The following is an 8,207-nucleotide window of genomic DNA, read 5'->3' as shown; positions in this document are numbered from 1 at the left end:
AATATAAGGACAATGCAACTAACTCAGTGTATTTTTATGAACATTAAGTGAAACTGTATATATGGAGTTTTTGAGAAATTGGCTGAAATACAGAAGTTAGTCCTAATATGGCCTTCTATTCAGCCCAGAACTAGCTGATATTGGGAGGCAGTTTGTAGGTCAGGCACACGGGCTTTGAAGTCCAATGGGCCTCATCCAAAGTCTACCTCTGCCAGTTACAGTGTGACCTTATATAGGTCATCCCAACTCTTCAAAACTTTTAAGCAAATAAGTATAATAATATCCACTTCAAAACATTATCTCAAAGCAATATGGACCTAGCCTGGCATACACAACAAAAATGCAATAGTAAATGGTAGCTTTTTATTCTAAAAAAATTACATGTTGCTCTTAATTAAACACAGTTCTCAACATGACTTAGAAACAGCAAGACCATTAAGAAGGGTATTTGTGCATGGGTGGTGAAGGAAAAAAAATTCTATTTGCCTGTGAGCAATGAGAGGCTCAGAATGTCGCGGGGCTGAAGGGTTGGGCACCTGAGGATGTCCCACCACATTCCTAATGGTTCATGGCAAAAGCTACCCATGACGTTATGGGACAGAGAACTGGAGTCGGAATTATAAGTAAAGGAAGAGCACAGTTCAAACGGGCCATTTGTAAAGATGTGATATGAATGACAATCCCTGATAAGAGTTCAGTGTGGTGACCCTAGAATGGGTTACTTAGTAACTTATATTCAAGCTAGGAGGATAAGAAAAGTCAAAGGTGGGGAGGGAGGGAGAGAGAACAGCACCTTGGCATAGGCCAGCTTTGGGAAAAGAAAAGAGGGGATGGTAAGTAATGTGAAAACTTCCCAGAGGCAGAAAACAGAGCCCAGAAAAGAGAGGGGCTTACCAGCTAAACCACTCCCAGGCTGGGATAGTCTTACCTGGAAGAGGTCCACGTTTCATTTCTCAGTTTTAAAAAAAGATACACTGTAGCTGTACAGATGTTTGTGAGCCTTCATGTGGTTGTTGGGCAGGGTTTCTCTGTATAGCCCTGGCTATCCTGGAACTCACTTTGTAGATCAGGCTGGCCTCGAAGCTCACTGGGTCACTCTTATAAATTTTAGACATGGCCCTGCAGTCCCTTTCTTCTTTATGGCTCTTTTCAATTTGCTATATTACTTTAAAACTGTTTTTCCTTATCCATCATTACAAGACACTGAGGTACAAGAGTGCAAGGTTTTTCTCATTTTCTTATTGACTAGTGCCTTGTGTGCTTCTTTCTTTGCCTCTTTCCCTCTATCCTCCTCCTCTATCCTCTTCCTCCCTTCCTTCCTTCCTTCCTTCCTTCCTTCCTTCCTTCCTTCCTTCCTTCCTTCCTTCCTTCCTTCCTCTCTCCCTCCCTCCCTCCTTCCCTTCCTTCCTTCCTTCCTTCCTTCCTTCCTTCCTTCCTTCCTTCCTTCCTTCCTTCCTTTTGTTTGTTGGTAACATGGTCTCCCTATGTAGCTATGGCTGGTCTAAACTTGCTAGATAGACCAAGCAACCTTGAAAATACAGAAATCTTCCTGGCTCAGCACCGCATTCAACTAGTGCTGATATCTTCCGGGGGTTGCAGTCGTTCTCATTGTCTAACAGTGCCAGGTACTCAGTATATATTTATTGGCATAGTGACTCCAGTGCATGTGTATCCACCTCCCTTCCATGCTGCTGGCACTGCTCCGAGTGCTCCTGTTAACTAGAAAAGGCCAATGCATCTCACAGAGCTCCTTCTTTGTGTTCTTTCTAAATTGTCTTAGCCTCTCTCTCCTAAAACACTCTGTTACACGCCCCCCTGCAAGTTTGTGAATTTTATTATATATTGGCTTAATTAGGACTCTCTCAGTGCAACCATCTAAACTGGTTAGGAGGAAGAAAATATATTGATTTATAGTAGTCTGGCCACAGGCTGCATCCAGGGTCTCACAAGTTGATATGTTGATGCCTGTACTTATAGGCTTCACTTTTAGATAGGATGTCACCTCAAGGAGTTCTGTTTTACCTCCCACCTTACAGGGTCACATTCTAGGACCAAAGGAGTCATTCTCAACCCAGAAGTTCTAACACACATCTTTGGGGGTTGTGATGAATTGTGCACATTGTTCAGAGCTACTGTTTGTGATTCAGGATGGGCTCTGCAAGTCAGTTTGAGCCTAGGCCCCATCTTTTCCCTCAAAGCTGGAACGAAATGCACAGCCTGCTGCAAAGCCTACTCAAACTGTCTGACTCAGAATAGCACAGTTGCCCCAAAGTAACATTGCAGTGCTAATATAAAAATAAAGGCATATGGCCCCAAGAGGTGGCACAAGCCTTTAATCCCAGCATTTGGAAGGCAGAGGCAGGTGGATATCTGTGAGTTTAAGGCCAGCCTGTTTGGCAGATTGAGACCAGGAAAGCCAGGGCTACACAGTGAAATCTTGGTTTTTGTTGTTGTTGTTGTTATTTTTTGTTTTGTTTGTTTTAAATTAAAGGCATATGATCATCAGGCAGGGAAAAATAATATTTTCTGGGCCAACAAAATGACTTAGCAGGTACAATCATTTGCCATGCAATTCTGGTGACCGATTTAAACCCCCAGAACCCACGATGGAAATTATCTTCTGACTTCCACACGAGTACAATGACATGCCCAAGAACATGTACACAATAAATAAGATCTTTCCTCCTCTTCCCTCGCTCCTTCTCTCTTTCTTTTCTGTAGTGGTTTGAATAAGAATGCCCCCATAGACTCATATATTTGAATGCCAGGCTGAGTTCTCTGTCTGTCTGCTGCTATAGATCAGGCTGTAGCTCTCAGCTACTGCTTCGGGGCCTCCTGTGTACCATCATGCTCCCCACCGTGATGAAAACAGACTAACCCTCCCAAACTGGAAGGAAGCTCCCAATTAAATGCTTGGCCATGGTATCTCTTCACAGCAATAGAACAGTGACTAAGACACCATAATTCCTTCCTTCTTTCTGAGAGACAGGGTCTCACTCTGTGGTCCGGACTGCCTTTGAACTTGTGAAGGAGGCTGCTTCAACATTGGGTTCTCTCCTTTCACCATGTGGGTGTAGGGACTGAGTTCAGGTCATCAGGTTTGGTAGCAAGTGCCTGAACCTACTTAGCCATTTTACCAGACCTTTGCTTTTAAAGATCTCAAGTTCCAGAAAAATCAATCAGCCAACCAACCCACCAACCAACAAATAAATAGAGTAAAGCTACTTTAGAAAGGTGGGTAATTAAGTCATACAGCCACTTGTGCCATTCATACCGTGTGGTCTTACACGCAGACTCTACCACAAAGTTGTTTGAAATAATAATTTGTTACAACAGAAAACAAATCCGGCCAAACATGCCTCTGGAGTTGAAGTCAGAAGAATGAGTTCAAGGTCATCTGAGGCTACCAATGGAGCTGGATGTTGGCATGGAGTACATGAAACACATGATACCAGGAAAGGGGGAGCAAACTCAAGCACCTAATCCTGTCAGGTGGCATAGCACAGTGTGGCTGTGTGGTCCTTGATCTTACAACTGTTAATTCAGAAAAAGTCTTTGACTTTGTTATAAATTATACCCTGGGGGAAATGTTTAAAAAAAAAAAAAAAACAAGCAGGAGAGATGGTTCAGAAGCTAAGAATACTTGCTGCTCTTGCAGAGGACCCAGTTCAGGTTCCTAGTGCTCAAAGGAGGCTCAAAACCATCTGCGATTCCAATTCCAAGAGTCCCACATGCTCTTCTGACCACCTTGGGCCTCAGGTGTACACTTGATGGAGGATGTACGTACATGCAGGCAAAATACACACATAAATAAGAAATCTAAAAAAGAAGGGTACAAGAGTCACCGCATTCCCCAGCTTAATACCTTCAAGAGTGCTGCCAAGGAAGGGGAGCCAGGACACCACAGATGTTCCTTTCCTCGCAGGTTCTGATCTCAGCGGAGGCTTTAGAGTAAGGTCTTCCTCCTTTTCCAGCAGCATCATAGTCTCTAGGTGTGTGGGTGGATAAGCACAAGCAAGAAGCAGAAAGAGAGCACCAATTCTCCCTTCCAATGGCAGCCAATTCCAACTATCAAGTCAGCCGGGAAGCCTCTTCCACAGATCACACCCAGTCACCAGAGGCTTCTAGTGGTGACTGAGTCTCTGTGCTTCCACTCACTCAACACTGCCCCCAGTTCTGCCTCAGGAGGCTTTAGTGGCTCAAAAATGTCCCCCATAGGTTCATGTTTCTGAACACTCGATCCCTGGTTGGTAGTCTGGGGGTCAGGGGGAGCCTTGCTGGAGGAAGTGCATCACTGGGGGGTTGTTGGGAGCTATTGTTGTTGTTGGTTGTGTGGGTTTTTTTTTTTATTATTTTTGACAATGTCATTCTTTTTTTTTTTTTTTAAGATTTATTTATTTATTATATGTAAGTACACTGTAGCTGTCTTCAGACACTCCAGAAGAGGGAGTCAGATCTTGTTACAGATGGTTGTAAGCCACCATGTGGTTGCTGGGATTTGAACTCTGGACCTTCGGAAGAGCAGTTGGGTGCTCTTACCCACTGAGCCATCTCACCAGCCCCTGTTGGGAGCTATTAAGACAACTCTTGATCTCTAAATTGGGCCTCTCCCCCCGAGAAGAAAAGAGGGTCAAAAGTGGGCCACCGACACATGGATTCTGAGAACAACCACGGGATGTTCCAGCCCTAAGTCATCACCGTTGTCCTGACCACACCCTGATACCACCAAGTTCCTACTTCCCCGTGTAGCTGCCAAAAGAAAGAATTTCTATTGCCCCCCCTCCCATAAGTACTTCTCCTTTTGCTTGTTTTGCCCTACCCCTCCCACTGATAAGTATCTGTACTTCCCCTTTTGCTTGTGCATTTAAACCTCGGGCCTGACTAATACATTTGGGGCTTTGATGCATTCCAGAATGGTTTCTGTGTTGTTATTCGCACAAGGCCCTCGTTCCTCTCTACCCCCCATTTGGTTCTTAGGAGGAGGTCCCCTCAAGACCCTCGAATAACTGGACCTGCTGGACGGGTCAGGGGGTGGCTTGAGAATTTATAACACCACCCCACTTCCAGTTTGCTTCCCTGTTTCATGTTTGAAGTTGAAAATGTGATCTCTCACGTTCTTGCTCTTGCTGTCATTCCTCTACCTCTGATATCGACTCACCTGGAACTGTAAGCCAAAATAAACTCTTTGTTCCATAAATCACTTTGGTCATGGTGTTTATCACAGTCACTAATACAGGGACCAACACTACCTCTGGGGCTTTGTAGTCTCCATAATCGTATTCACTGGAGGGACTCCTCAAGGGAAGGCAAAGACTACTACGCAGCTGCAGGAGTCACTGCAGGACAGCAGCGCCTTCAGAATCCATTCTTCTTCTTCTTCTTTTTTTTTTTTTTTTCTAAGATTTGTGAGGTTTTTGTTTGCTTGCTTGCTTGTTTGAGACATGGTCTCACTATGTAGTCCTGGCTCACCCAGAACTCCTTCTGTAAACCAGGCGGTCATCAAACTCTTAGAGATCACCTGCCTTTGCCTTCCAAGTGCTGGGATTAAACATGTGTCACCATTTCTATCTCTAAGATTTGTCTTTAAAATTATATGTAGGGGCTAGAGAGATGGCTCAGGAGTTGTGGTTTGATTGAGAATGTTCTGTCCCGTGTTGGTGGAACTGTTTGGGAATGACAGGGTCTTGTTAGAGGAGCTGTGTCACTGGGGGCTGGCTTTGAAGTTTCAAAAGCCCATGGATTCCTGCTTAGGTCTCCCTGTCTCCTACTTGCAAATAAAGATGTAAGATCTCAGTTACTGACTCTCAGCCTGCCTGCCTACCTGCTGCCGTGTTCCTTGCCATGATGATCGTGGGCTCTTAATACTCTGCAACCACAAGTCTGAAATTAAATTTTTCTTTTTATGAGTTTCCTTGATTGTGGTGTTTTGTCAAGAATAAAAAAGTAATGAAGATAGTGATTACCAGCACTTACTACTGCAGAGGACCTGGATTTGGTTCCCAGTACTCACGTGTTTGGTCACAACTATCTATAATTCCAGTTCCAGATGATCTGATACCCTCCTGAGGCATCCTTGCTTTCTTTTGGCCTCCTTGGGCATCAGGCATGCACATGGTGTACATACATGCAGGGAAAACACCCATCCATAGTAAAGAAAGTAAAGAAGAGAGGAAGAAAGAAGGGAAGAAGGAGAGAGAGACAGAGACAGAGAGAGAGAGAGAGGCAGTAGAAATGGAAAGGTCATATGGTCAGCCATCAGAAACCTAGACAAACTGTTCTGGTTTGCTCTGTGGCCTTGGGTCCATGGCTCTCTGTAAGTCTCAGTTTTTCCACTTGAGAAGCTAGAGAGGCAAGTGGCTCTAGGGGACTGTGTGACTTCAGAAGACTGGTCCTAGGTTAGGATGAGGATAGACTGAACAGCAGGTCTCTCTTCTTCCCTGCCACCCACAATGTCTTTGGTCTGCTCTTCAGCCTTTCCCTTCCCTGGCCACACAGGAATGTGTTTGACACCACTCCCATTAGTTTACATTCCTTGGGTTTCAGAGCGTTTCATGGCCTTGTAATTTCTGCTTCAGATAACATAAAATCTTCATTCAAGTGAGCTATATAATAAAGCAGATTTGTATGAGACAGGAGGACTTGAATTCAGGCCTCCTTTTGAGTTAGATGAGTCTGTCTAAGGCTTGGATTCCAGTAGAAGTCTCTTCATTGCTTCCATGCTCACTATACCCTTTGCACTGCACTACAGAAATATATCTTTTATAATATACATATATATTATAAAACATTATATGTGTGTGTTACATATATATATTTAAGAGAGACCTATATTCCTTCAATCTCTCTGCTCTTCATCCTTAGGTTGGCAGTAAGAAAAGTATAGAAATTCCCTGTTACAATGGTATGCAGAGGAGAGAAGGGAATATTTTTGAGAGAGAGACTCATACAGCCTAGGCTAGCCTAAAAGTCTATATTACCCATATAGCCTAGAATGGCCTTAGATTTATTGTCTTCCTGCTTCTACCTTTTGAGTGCTGGGATTACAGGCATATACTCTTCTGCCTGGCTTATGCAGACTGAACCAGCATTTTGTGCATGTTAGGCAAGCATCCCACTAATCAAGCCACACTCTCACCTCAAGAGGAGTCTTTTTTTTTTTTTTCTAAATTACCCTTTTTTTGAAGAAAAAAAGAAAAACCTTTCCAAAGTGTCCCCAGAGACAACTCCCCATGAGTCACTGGATAGAAGTGGTTCACCTGCCACCACCGCCTGAGCCAATAGCTGACTGAGACCAGTGTGTTTTAACAAGGGGCAATTTTGTTCCCCAAGAGACATTTAGCAATGGCTGAAATATAAACAGTGTGGCTGTTGAGAAATCTGGGTCTGCTGGAAAGATGAGGTTGCTGGGAGCTCAACTTGTTGCAATGTCTATAACAAGTCATGCCGGGCAGGATCCTTCAGTTTTTTGCCACCAAATTAAGTTCAATTTATATAATAATGAAGAGAAAGAGGAGGAAGAGGATGAGGAGGATGAGGGTGATGGTGATGATAATGATGATGATGATAAGAACTGGTGAGATGGCTCAGTGGGTAAGAGTAATGACTGCTCTTCCAAAGGTTCTGAGTTCAAATCCCAGTAACTGCATGGTGGCTCACAACTACCTGTAATGAGATCTGATGCCCTTTTCTGGTGCATCTGAAGTCAGCTACAGTGTACTTATGTATAATAATAAATCTTTAAAATAATAATAATAACAACAATGAGGCCATTCTTTTTTTTTTAAGATTTATTTATTATATGTAAGTACACTGTAGCTGTCTTCAGACACTCCAGAAGAGGGCGTCCGATCTCATTACCGGTGGTGGTTGTGAGCCACCATGTGGTTACTGGAATTTGAACTCGGGACCTTTGGAAGAGCAGTCAGTGCTCTTACCCATTGAGCCATCTCGCCAGCCCGAGGCCATTCTTTAAGACGAAAGGAAGACATTCTCTGCTGCACTTACATTGCCTACTTTTGTTTTGACTGAGTGTCAAGTATTCCAGGCCGACCTTGAACCTGCACTTTCTATATAACTAAGGATGACCTTGACCTCTTGCCTCTACCTCCCCATGCTCGGATTACAGACATGTGTCAGCATGTCTGGTTTTATTCTTCTGCTTGTATTACTTCTCTGAGGAGCATTGCAGTCTGCTTGTGTGTGAACAC

Source organism: Mus musculus, chromosome 2 (genome assembly GCF_000001635.26).
Source record: "Mus musculus strain C57BL/6J chromosome 2, GRCm38.p6 C57BL/6J".
NCBI lineage: Eukaryota > Metazoa > Chordata > Mammalia > Rodentia > Muridae > Mus > Mus musculus.
Note: the sequence above shows the minus strand (reverse complement) of the source record.